The sequence below is a fragment of the Leucopleurus acutus genome, assembly GCF_964270905.1.
Source record: "Leucopleurus acutus genome assembly, chromosome: 2".
In the NCBI taxonomy this organism is placed as follows: Eukaryota; Metazoa; Chordata; class Mammalia; order Artiodactyla; family Delphinidae; genus Leucopleurus; species Leucopleurus acutus.
In genome coordinates, this window is record NC_139143.1 from 147077761 (window position 1) to 147090548 (window position 12788).

Genomic DNA, 12788 nt, shown 5'->3' on the forward strand with positions numbered 1-12788 from the left:
GGTGACTAAGAACAAGTCCAAACTGGGCTCAGGACAGGTGCTCTCCTTACCTCATGGTACCAACTCTGTTCCTCAAGCCACATGGTCCACTCTCAGGGTTATATACCGAATTCTTCACTTCCTTGGGTCAAGCTGATTTCTTGGCACATAGTAGATAATTAATAATGGCTAAAGAAGAAGAAAAATTACAGCAGAAATGTGGAAGAGTAAAAAAAATCTTTCAGTTGATATTATTCTCATTATTATTCTCATTTCTGCCTATCAAATTGACTGGCGGTGGGTAACTTGGTACACTCTTTCTGAAAAATGGTTTGACATTATGCATCATTTTTAAAAAGTCATACCCTCTGCTGAGTACTCAATTATTTCCTTAAGATGAGAACCTGAGTAAAGATTTATGGACAAAGATATTCATCTCAGCCTTTTTTACAATGTAAGCAAAAAAGAGGTAGGGGCAATTTTCCAAAAACAGGTGAATGACTAATGATATAAATTCAGAATATTAATCCTGCAGAATTTTTAATGACATTAGAAAGTTACCACAATACAACACTAAGTGCAAAAAGAATTTAATAAATACAACTGTATATACAGTAAACTCCTCATCTGTGTACAGAGTTCCCAGCTAGAGCTTAAGCAATATTATACCCCTGGGATTGAGGCACTTCTGGAAATGGCAGGTGGAATGATGGGATGAGTCCAGCGGGATTGTCCTGGGAGCGTAGTCAGCGTCAGGAGGGAAGGGCTGGGCAGACATGTTTAACCAAGACACAAAGCCTCATACATAGGCTGGGCGGGGGCTGTTCTGGGGAAGGCAGGGTGTCTGTCACGCAGTTCCTGGGGAACTCAGAATATATCTGAGCTAAGAGAGAAGCTAAAATCTGCTGTTTACCTTATGTGACTGTGTAGCAAACTACCCTGAAATTTAGTGACTTAAAACAGCAATTAACATTTTCCTTCATGGTTCCTTGAGCTAACTGGACAGTTTCCCCTCAGGGTCTCCTATGTGGTTGTGGTCAAATGGTGGGTTTAGCTAGAGTCACCTGAAGGCTGGACTCCTTGGGAATCCAAGATGGCGCACTCACATGCCTGGCGGTTGGTGCAGACTGTGCCCTCAGATGGGGCTGTCAACTGGAGCACCTACATGTGGACCCTCTATATGGTTTCTCATCATATGGTGGTGGGTTCTGGGAAGAAGTAACCCAAGAATGAGCATTCCAAGAGACTCAGGTAGTGTCAAGCCTTGTTATCACCTAGTCCCAGAAGTCCCAGAACATGCTTTTGGACCCATCCTGTTGGTAGTAAGTCACGAGGACCAGACCAGATTCAAAGGGTTGAGGACTAGATTTCACTTCTTGATGTGAGGAGCAGCAGGTGCTTGCAGGGAGGGAAGGAGTTGATGGTGGCCATCTTTCAAGCCTATTTATCACAACCATTTTCAATAAAAAGTTCTGGCAGACGTTGCTACATAGGACCTAAAGCAGGGCTGTTTGCACCCCCAGAGTATAAGCCAAAAGGGTCAGAGACTCCCACTTCTATAGGGATCTCAGCTTAGCTTTGGTTTCCTACAGGCTCCGGAGAGTTCAGCTGTGCTCTGTACCTGGAGGATGGCTCCAGGGCACCAGGAGGGGCCAAAGTACATGACAGCTATAAGACTCATAACAGTGCCCATTAGAAAAGGCTTTGAAGGTGGGCCCTGGCAGCAAAAGCGAGGCAGAGTCAGAGGCCTGGAGACCTCCAGAGTGAATATCTTTGTAAGGACCACAATTTTGAAAGTAAAGAAAACAGAGGAGTAGTTCCTGAGTTCATATGAGAAATTCTGTAGAACTTCCCAGAAATAATTCAGGAGATCTTTGCAAAAGAGGGTTTGGGGGAGCCAGTAAAATACAAGTTATGACTACTAATACCATCCCATTTTTTAATGCCAGCTTGATGTAAAGCAGGTTGTATGACTTAAACACACGAACATTTGTGTTTCTATGCACATACACGTAAATGTACACATACAAAATAAAACAAATGCATTGGAAGAAGTTACACCAAAATGTTAAGTGTCTCTGCAATCTCTGACATCAGATCTCTTTGATATCAGGACATTGTTTTTAACTCCCTTCTTTGTATATTTTTCTGTATGTTCCCAATTTTCTAGGATGAACCTATTGCTTATATAACTAGAAATAAGTACATTTCTTAAGAAAAGCAAACATTAATGATGGTGCTTGCTCAAGTGAGGTAATGAGGAGAGGAGGTCTACTCCACTCAGGCCCTGGCTCTGACACAACAAACATGGCAGTCAATAACATCTACAACAGATTTGGCCTCCAGAACAGCCCAGGGGAACAATGAGCATAGCAGCTCGGGAGCCACGGCGTAAGGATGTCCAGACTGATCCCAGGTGGACCCCCACCAGCTTGTCATACCCCCAGATTATCCTACCCAGGCCCCCAGAAGTTGTGCTTGGCTTACATGCACACCCATAGGCATTTCACTCCCATGCACATCAGGGGCATTTCATCACACTCACCTCCTTCAACACAGTCCCCGTGAGTCCTCTTTATTTAACCCCAAGACATCTTCCCTAACCTCCTGGAAGTCTGAAAGCATCACTTCTGCTTCCGACTCAAGGGCAAGTTTCTCACCTTCCTGTAATTCTCTCTGCTGGAATGTCCTGTCCTCCACTCATTCTGATCAGTTTCCCATACCTCTGGGGAGTGGGGAAAAAAGAAAACCCCAGGGAGGCTGCAGAGGAAGCAAAAACAAGGTGGGCCCATCCTAAGTCTGGTGATCAGTGACCAAGCCAGGTGCCCACTGCCCAAACACCCCAGGCACCCTGCCCATGCTCCTGGAGCACCCCAAGCTTTCCAATGTCATGGCCAGGGCATTGCACCAGCCCATTGTGCCCCTTGTTCAGGGGCACAAGCAGCAAGAGGAAGAAGAGGTAGACAAGATGATGCAACAGAAGATAAAGAAGAACAGGAGAGAAGGGAGAAGGAGATGGAAGAGAGAATGTCATGGGAAGAGACCAAGAGACAAATCTTGACATTTCAGGAGAAGCTTTTGGCCCAACAGGAAGAAAAGCACTGTTTTCCTGCAGCTCAAGAACGTTCTACATGAAGAAGAAAAACAAAGGCAAAAGGAGCAGAATGACCTGATCACTCTGACATCAGCTGTGCACCAGCAGAGCCTGACTGTCACCCAGGAACTCACACCCTCAGCAAGTGGGGGACAGCTGGAGGACACAATCACCCAGGCATCCTCATGACAGCTGACAGAGCCAAACCGATGTTTGGGCCCCAGATGCTTATGACCCAGCACTACATGGGCTCAGCCGCTGCTTCCAAAGGGAGCCCAGAGCATGGACAATTCCAAGGCAGCCCAGGTTGTGCTTATGAGACCGTTCAGCCTCCACCTCAGCATGGACCCGAGCAGCTAACCTGTAGTCCTACTCAGCAGTTCAGAGCATGATGTTAAGCCTTTCGGGCAGTGCAGTACCTATCTCAGCCACAGTCACAGCCCCGCGCCATGCACGGCCACTTTCAGCCCACCCAGACAGGATTCCCCTAGCCTGGTGGTGCCCTGTCCTTGCAAAAGCAGATGGGAGATGCTAACAGCAGACTGCTTCTCTGATTCACCCTCCCCATGCCCCACACATCCCCAAGCTCCGCATCCAGCCCTGGACTCCCTGCCTCTCCCCGCAGATCCTTGTGTGGATTCAACAGCCTGAAAAGTTGGGCTTTTCAGCTACCAGCCAGCCCTGCCCTTGGCTCACCAATATCTAGCACAGTCAGGACCCAAGATTCTACCACAAGTGACCATCAGATTTTATCTTCAACCCTCACCGCTCACCATGGAGGAGGGTCCCCCGTGTGCCCGAGTCCCAGGCCAATAAAGTCTACTGTCACTTGAAAATAAAAGGAGGAGCCTCACCTTCTGTAGAAAGCCTCCCCAGACACTCTAGCCCTCCTGTCTCAAAAACCATCCATGCCCACACTGGTTCCTATGTGCACTCCCTCCCTCACCACACTGTCCTCACCACATCGCCATGGTTTCTCATCCATTTTCCAAAGCCATGCCGGGGTTCCCTGGGGGTGAGAACCTTGCTTGATTCATCCCTGGGACCCCAGCACCAGGTCAGCATGCCCACTTCCTTCCACACACCTGTTACACCAGCCTCTAGAAGCCGAGGTGTCTAGAGTTAGGCTTACAGTTATAAGGTATGCCTATTGGTAGGGAAGGAGGTGTGGGCTGTCTGGAAAAAAAGCAAATTATTAAGAAGTAACAACGAATTACACACTGTCTGAAAAATGGCAGTTGGAAGAGATCCTCCTAAGTTTCTTCCCCAAATGTCCTCAGAGGGGTAGAAGTTTGCTCACAGCTTCCATATGCCTTAAGTCATTTAATTAACAACCCAGTCAAGTGAGGAAATAGGGACTCAGAGAAGGGAAGCAATTGACCTGACTGCATCTCATGTAAATGCAGAGCTAGGACTATCTGGCTTGAAGCCCATGCCTTACCCTCTAGACCACAGGAGGATGGAAAGTTGGCCCTGGGGGAGATCTGTGGGCTTTGATAAAGTTAGAGTCATCTTTCCTCAGGGAAAGAGGGAGAAAGAAGGCATTTCTCTGCCTAAAGTATCTGAGTTTGTGTATCTGCTTCTTCATGCTTTCCATCATTACCTGTTATGGGCTGAACTGTGTCCTCCCAAAATGCATATGTTGAAGCCCTAACCCTCAATATGACTCTTTTGGGAGATAGAGCATTGAAGGAGGTAATTAAAGTTAAATAAGGCTATAAGGTTGGGGCCCTAATCCGATTAGACTGGTGTCCTCATAAGAGGAAAAGACACCAGGAGGGCGTGCGACAGAGAAAAGACCACGTGAGGACACAGCAAAAAGGCAGCCATCTGCAAGCCAAGGACAGAGTCCTCAGGAGAAACCAAAACAATTGATACCTTGAATGATACCTTGATCTTAGATTTCCAGCCTCCCAAACTGTGACAAGTAAATTTCTGTGCTTTAAACCATCCAGTCTGTGACATTCTGTTATGGCTGCCCTAGCAGACTAAGGCACGGCCCAAAGAGGAAAGAGGACACACGTTTGCATCTCTCTTTGGCCTTGATCACCCCTAAGGAGCCGGATGGCAGGAAGATCAGAATTGGGGTTAGGGGGGTATGGTGGAAAACCTCTAGAAAAATGGGCCGTACTTCTACCAGCTGGGGCAGCCCTGGGAACATTCCTTTACCACAGAGGCTGGGACCATCAGTATGTGTGAGACACCTGCACGGACCACCCATCAGGCTGGAGAAATGGCTCATGGGGAGTAGGAGGGCTTTGGCTTAAGCTGGCCACAGACTCTCAGCCAGTCTGATTGAAGTAGGAGGAAAAGAATAAAACTCAAGTGACCACTAGCAGCCACACACAACAGCCCTATTGAGAAAACTGTATCCATCAGGGAAGCCAAGTTCACCACAGATGGTCCAGAAAAGAACAAAAAAGACTTTAGTAAAAGGACCGTTGAAGAGAGAAGGGGCAGAGATAAGGGAACAGATGAGAATCCTCAGACACTGGCAACAGCAGAGAGCTGTTAGCACCACAAGGGCTAGAGGGACAGGGAGGGACAGAGACAGTGTTAGCGAAGCTATGAAAACCAGCTCCCATGCAGGACGTCAACCACAAAATACGGCCAGGAATGTGGTGCTGGGGCAGCAAAGAAATACCCCAGGCCTCTCTCTTCCTATTGCTCCACATCCTGCCAGGGCCTCCCATGAGCCAAGCCTGTCATCAAGGGAGCCCAGGTAATGCAGTCCATAAGGGTCAACCTTATCCCAGAGCAAGACAAAGAGAATCAAAAACGGATCTGGGAATAGAACTACCATATGACCCAGCAATCCCACTACTGGGCATATACCCTGAGAAAACCATAATTCAAAAAGAGCCATGTACCACAATGTTCATTGCAGCTCCAGTTACAATAGCCCAGAGATGGAAACAACCTAAGTGTCCATCATCGGATGAATGGATAAAGAAGATGTGGCACATATATACAATGGAATATTACTCAGCTATAAAAAGAAACGAAATTGAGCTATTTGTAATGAGGTGGATAGATCCAGAGTCTGTCATACAGAGTGAAGTAAGTCAGAAAGAGAAAGACAAATGCCATATGCTAACACATATATATGAAATTTAAGAAAAAAAAATGTCATGAAGAACCTAGGGGTAAGACAGGAATAAAGACACAGACCTACTAGAGAATGGACTTGAGGATATGGGGAGCAGGAAGGGTAAGCTGTGACAAAGTGAGAGAGAGTCATGGACATATATACACTACCAAACGTAGGGTAGGTAGCTAGTGGGAAGTAGTCACATAGCACAGGGAGATCAGATCGGTGCTTTGTGACCACCTGGAGGGTTGGGATAGGGAGGGTGGGAGGGAGAGAGACGCAAGAGGGAAGAGATATGGGAAAATATGTATATGTATAACTGATTCACTTTGTTATAAAGCAGAAGCTAACACACCATTGTAAAGCAATTATACTCCAATAAAGATGTAAAAAAAAAATGGATCTGGGAGCAAATAGAAAAGATCATAGTAATACTGATAATTTTATAGGTAGGTAGATAGATAAATAGATAGAAACCATTGTTATCCCAGGTTTTCAAATAAGGAAAGTGAGCCTGGGACATTAGGTATTTGCTCAACCTCTTCCAAACACCACACTGTACTTCCTTCCCAGAACTCATCTAGATGGAGCAAGTCTGTTTATTGTAATGGGCAAGTAAACAGCCTGGTAAACACCAGGAGGCAAGTATTACACACTATGACAGCACATGGCTGGGAACCCGAACAGTGGCTAGGGGAGGAGGAGGCGTCAGACAGGCTTCTCAGAAAAGGTGACTCCTGAGCAGGGTCTATTTTTTTTGGGAAGATAGGCAGAATTTTGTTTTCCTTTTTTTTTTTTTAATACAATGTTTAAAGGTTTCACTCCACTGATAGTTATTACAAAATATTGGCTATTTTCCCCGTGTTGTACAATACATTCTTGAGCCTATCTTACACCCAATAGTTTGTCCCACCCTCCCGCACCCCTATAATACCCTCCCCCTTCCCCCTCCCCACTGGTAACCACTAGTTTGTCCTCCATATCGGTGAGTCTACTTCTTTTTTGTTATATTCATTAGGTTGTTGTATTTTTTAGATTCCGCAAATAAGTGATATCATATAGTATTTGTCTTTCTCAGTCTAACTTATTTCACCTAGCATAATGCCCTCCAAGCCCATCCATGTTGCTGCAGATGGCAAAATTTTGTTCTTTTTTACGGCCTTTCACAAGCATCTTACCCTACGGCACCACCACCTTCTCTGAATCTCCATAGTCCCTGATTTTGAAGTGTACAATGCAGTATTTAATTTTTTAAGATAGTATTATTCTTAAGGTTCTTCTGTGTAATACTTTTTCTCTCTAGTTTCCTAATTTTCATATATGACCCCTGACAAACAGCACCCAGTAAGTCTTTAGAAGACCTTTGTTGATTGGTTGATAGCTCTTGGTTGTTTACAGTCTTTTCTCTGTGCTGAGTAAAATATGTTCTCCCGCTCAGCCCAGGGTGAATGATAGGGTCTTGCCAGAGCATTTCAAAATGCCCCCTGCAGCTCCAGGGCCCTGGAGGCCAGGCTGGGGACATGACCTTGGCTGAGTCCTTCTCTATCCCCCATTCAGCACTGCCCCCTGTCTTTTCTTCACTTCCTTAGACAGGGACACAGATGGCCTGTCACCTCACCAGGCTGACACATGGTAGACACCATCAACAGGACCCAGTATTATTTTTATTAGCAAAGCTGTACTTGTAGATCCTCAAGACATCTACCAATCTATCCCAGAGCATTTCTTGATTTTATCATTTCTAATCACCATGATGGAGGTGTGTTAAAGCTGTAGGTTCTTCTTCCTCTGGAGATTTGCAAAAGTAGAAGAGTGTTCTCTGCTGAGGATTGATTTCTGGGTGGCCTGTCCGAAACACCAGGGCCGAGTGGCTAAAACTGTCTATCTCTCCCAGTCATTTCCACAATTTCTGAGCAAAGCCATCCTCCATCAACAATTATTTTCATAGGGCTCACACAAGCCTTCAGGTCAATTAAATGGCCTGGAGGAGAAGCTGGCTTCTTCAACCGAAGAAAGGTCCCCCACATCCAAAGTTCAAACGCCTTGCTTTAAATACTTATTACAGTCAGATGAGAAGAAACATACAGTTCTTCCCCAGAAAAGTACGGATGTTAGAAAAGAACAGACTGGAATTATAGCATGTCACTATTTACAAAATCCCCTGACAGTGGGCAGCTGGTTAATGGAGACTTATGCTTTCTGGGAAACAAGAGTTCAAAGATAGATGACTAAAAATATTGTTAATAGGCTGGAAAAAAATTATTCATTCAATCATTCATTTGTTCATTCATACATTCATAAGTATAGCAGATTCCGATAGAAATACTCTGATTTTCTATTCATAAAACAACAGACTATAGTAGTCAACATGATTAACCTGGAAAGCTCAGTTTCTGCTTAGTCACCCACTCCAGGAAGCCATCTCCAGCCCCCTGTGTATAGATTATGCCCCTTCCCTCAAAATGCATTTGTAGTGTGATCACCTATTATCAGATCTGTATCTCTAACCAGCAATAAGCTCTATGAGCTCCATTTAGTTCATTATCGTGGCCTGAGCACCTGCACATTGCCTTGCGCATAGCAGTTGCTTAATAAATATATGTCGTCATGGTTGGTTGAAAGAGATCTGGAGTGGGTATTCATTCATGTATTCATTTATTGATTCATTTATTCAATCCCTAACAATACCTGGAAAGGATCTTTATCTGGGCACTTTACAAAGAGAACAAAAATAATAAATTCAGAATGATTGGTCTTACACATAGGGATGGAAGCTAGCTCTGCCAAGGTGGATGGGCCACACACAGACCAGTGAATAGGTAGATTCCAGTGTGGGAGGTGATCAGAAACTAAATGAATGGATAGATGTGTGGACAAAACAACTACAAAGACTTGCAACAGAATTCCAAGACCAATTTTCAGCTTCAGACAGGTGTGGCTGAGGGAATTCTCTCACCTCGTTCTGGTTTACAGTCTCTTTTTGCATTTTCGTGGGATGAAAAGGCCTCCATCAGGCCAATGTCACCTCCGTCCACTGCAACCTGCCACCCATAAGTTTCTTTATGTCTGCTCTCCATCTTCTGTCTTCAGCCTCTTCCTCTCGACTCACTGTGATTTCATAAGTGTGGTCAAGATTCTCTATTAAGTTTAACCACCCCCGCTTGATTCCATATTCCTAGAGAGTTACTTCCTAACTTCTTTCCTTTCCTTCATACCCAAGATTCCCGTAATAGCATCTTCACTCACTGACTGCACTTCTTCACCTCTGAATCACTCCTCAAGTCACTGAATCTTGGTTTCTACACCCACCATTTCATAGAAACTGCCCTTCCCATACTGTTTGCTAAAACCAGTAGATACCTCTTAGTCCTTTTGCCTGACCTCTGCAGCTTTTGCCACTGTTAACCCAACCTTCCTAAAGGATTTCCCCCGGGATTCAATGATGTAATTGTCCTAGAGATTTCTCCCACCCTTTCAGATCTTGATCCTTTACGGCTGAGGCTCCTCCTCCAAGTCTCAGTTCTTCTTTCCTCAAACACTAATCCTGCTTGAACTCATTCCAATCTGTGTCTCTAAAGACCATCTATATGCTTATACCTCCAAAAATCTGTCTCTCCATCCCAGAGCCTTCTCTAAGCACCAAACACATGCATGGAGCTGCCTGCTGGACATCTTCACCCAGATGTACCAGAGGCAGTTCACAGCATGTTTAAAATTGTATTTGTCATTTTCCTCCAAACTCCACTCCTCCCTTCCGTGTTCTCCACCCCCGTGAATGTCACCTCCATCCATTTAGGCCCTCAAACCAGAAACCTGGGAATCATTATCGGTTCCTTCATCTCTAACAGTCAACAAGATCTATCAATTCCACTTCCTTAAAATGTGTTTAAATCTTAAAATCCATCCAGTTCTCCCCACCTCATATCTGCTGCCTTAATCAGGCCACCATCATCTCTTGTCTGGATTAATATAGTCTTCAAACTGTTCTTATCTCCAGTTTTTTATTTTCTACTTTGCAACCAAAGTGATCTTTCTAAAAGACAAAACAGAACATAAAAAGAATCCCTTCTCTCTCTCACCTCCAACTCACTTAAAACCTTTCATGGACTCTGCTGAAGACCTCACGGCTAGTCCAACAGCCCTCAGGATGCCATTCACAGCCCACATCTCCAGCCCCACCTCCAGGCTTCCATTACATCACTCCATCCCAATCTGTTTGTAGACTCCAGACCTTGTCACTTCTTTTTCTGGGCCTTTGCTTATGCTGACTCCTCACCTAGACTACCTTTCTCTCTCAGTTCTACACTTAGCAAATTTCAACTCATTTTTAAACCCAGCTCAGGTATCACCTTCTCAGAGAAGTCTTCCTTGCCTCCAAGACTGAATGAAGGGCTGTCTATTGGTTCTCATGATTTAAACCCATGGTGGTCTTTCCTCCATAGTTGCCAGAAACAATGAGAAATTTGAAGGGTTTAACCCCTATGTCCCTAGCTTAGTACACTGTACATCTGAGGCATTTCATAATTTTTTTGTGAACAAGTTAATGATCTATACATAGAAGAAAGGAAGGATGGATGGAAGAGGATTTAGCTGAGTAATTAAATCATCTGTAACTCAATTTCACTCCACATTGCATATCCATCATGCCCTCTAGTGACTGATGGAGTCATTGTAGGTTTAGAAGATACTGGGCCAATCAGCAAATACAGATTGAGAACTTAATGTGTGAAATGCCCAGTACTGGGCACTGAACAGGCTTATAGTTTAGTAGAGCAATAACACAGGTATCAAAGGATCACTCTTCTTGGTGTTGTGTAAAGCAAACAGCCAGGTAAAGTAGCAATGACAAGAGTTTGGGAGTAAACAATCTAAACTCTGTCAGTACGAGCTGGACAAATTTTCTAAGCCTCTCTAGGCCTCAGATTTCTCATCTATAAACACTGAGTTCACAATACCTACATCTCAGGATTGTTGGGAGGATTGAAGGAGAAAATGTTCGTTCCAGGCATGTGCAAGATTCCTTATAGAGCTTCACAAACTTGACAGACCTCAACAGAAGCTACCTTCTTTCCTCTCCATTTGCTTGCTCACTCATGAATCTGCAGCTCCCCCGGGACCTATTAGACCTGAATTGAATAGAGGGGAGGGAAGCTCCATCCATGCCTGGGCACTGGCCCATCTTTAAAACCCTTGGTTTTAAAAGGCTGGTGACTCCCGCGGGTCCATGTGGAACCCAGACCCATCTCTGCAGACACTGAGCAGGGTTGGATGTAGTTGAAGCATTCACTGCTGCCCTTCCCGTCTAACATGACCATGACCCCTGCTGCTGGCCCAGATTGCCTTCTTATGACATCTGGAGATGACCACGGAATTCTCTTCTCCCAAAAATGTCAATTGCTGCTCCTAAGCTACAGGGCACACTCGAACTCCTTAGCATGACACGCAAAGTCCTCTGAGGCCTGGGTTCCTCTGCGTCTGCACCCAGTTGCACTCTGTACTGCAACCACACTGAACCCTGGTGAGCTGTGGTCCCAAAACACCTTGTTCTCCAGCTTCTCTGGGCTTTCTTCACGCTTTCCCCTCTTCCTGGAATATTCTGTCTCAGTTCGGCACCTGGCAAAGTCCTCTCTATTTTCTAAGAACCAGGCATCCACTCCTTTGAGCAGCCTCCCCAAGTCTGGGTCAGCTGCCCCTTTGGTTGAACTATGCCCTCTCTGAGGCCAGGAATGCTGAGAAAGGCAGAGTCAAAGCCAAAGGGTGTGGCTATAGGAAGCAGAGCCAGAGCAAAGGCCCAATGAAAGTCACGTTAGAGGACATGCATATTCACCAAGAAAACACTAACCTTTAAACATTTTACATGGTACCTCCCATGAGCCAGGAGTGCCTTCATACACTGACTCATTTAATCTGCACAACCAGCAGGTACAGCTAGTCTATTGTTACAGCCATGTTGCGTATGAGGGAAACTGAGGCCCAGGGAGGTCAAGTAACTTGCCCGAGGTCACACAAAACTAGTGATGGAGATTTTATAAAGGCAAGGTGGTTCCAGAAATAGGTGAAGACATTCTTTTGGAAGCAGAAATAACCAAAAGGAGGATGATAAGCAGGGTGAGGAATGGGGTGGGCAGGCAGCTTTATTCCCCTAGACATTCATTCAATTAAAAAATGTTGTGCATCTGTGCCTGGCTCTGTATTAGGCTCTGGAATTACAGCGATAAACAGATGCAGTCCCTGGCCTTATGGTGCTCATAATGTGGTAGGGGAAATAGGCAAATAATCACACAAATAGATAAATGAGTATACATTATGGAAAGTGCTAGAAGGGAAATGTACACGGTACCATGAGACTGAATAGAAAGGGATATCTAATAAATTTCAGGGGTCATACGGTGACATTTGTACTGAGATGAGATAGACGGTGCCCAAATGAAGGATGGAGGGGAAAGAGCTCCAGGTAGAGGGAGAAGCACATGCAAAGTTCCTGCTGCGTGAAGGAGTCAGGACATTCAAGGAACTGGAAGAAGGCCGGGGTGGCAGTGGGACAAGAAATGAGGCTGGTGAGGCAGGCACCGGCCAGATTGTTCGGGACTTCGGGGCCGAGCATGTGGGAAGAGGCATATAGTA

At 45.2% G+C, this 12788-nt stretch overlaps 1 pseudogene across 1 annotated transcript; it reads left to right on the forward strand.

Moving 5' to 3' along the window:
* Window positions 1-2836: 2836 nt before the first annotated feature.
* On the forward strand, window positions 2837-3906 carry LOC309974638 (G protein pathway suppressor 2-like; annotated as a pseudogene). Its single transcript has one exon. The product of its transcript is annotated as a G protein pathway suppressor 2-like (transcript).
* Window positions 3907-12788: the final 8882 nt, after the last annotated feature.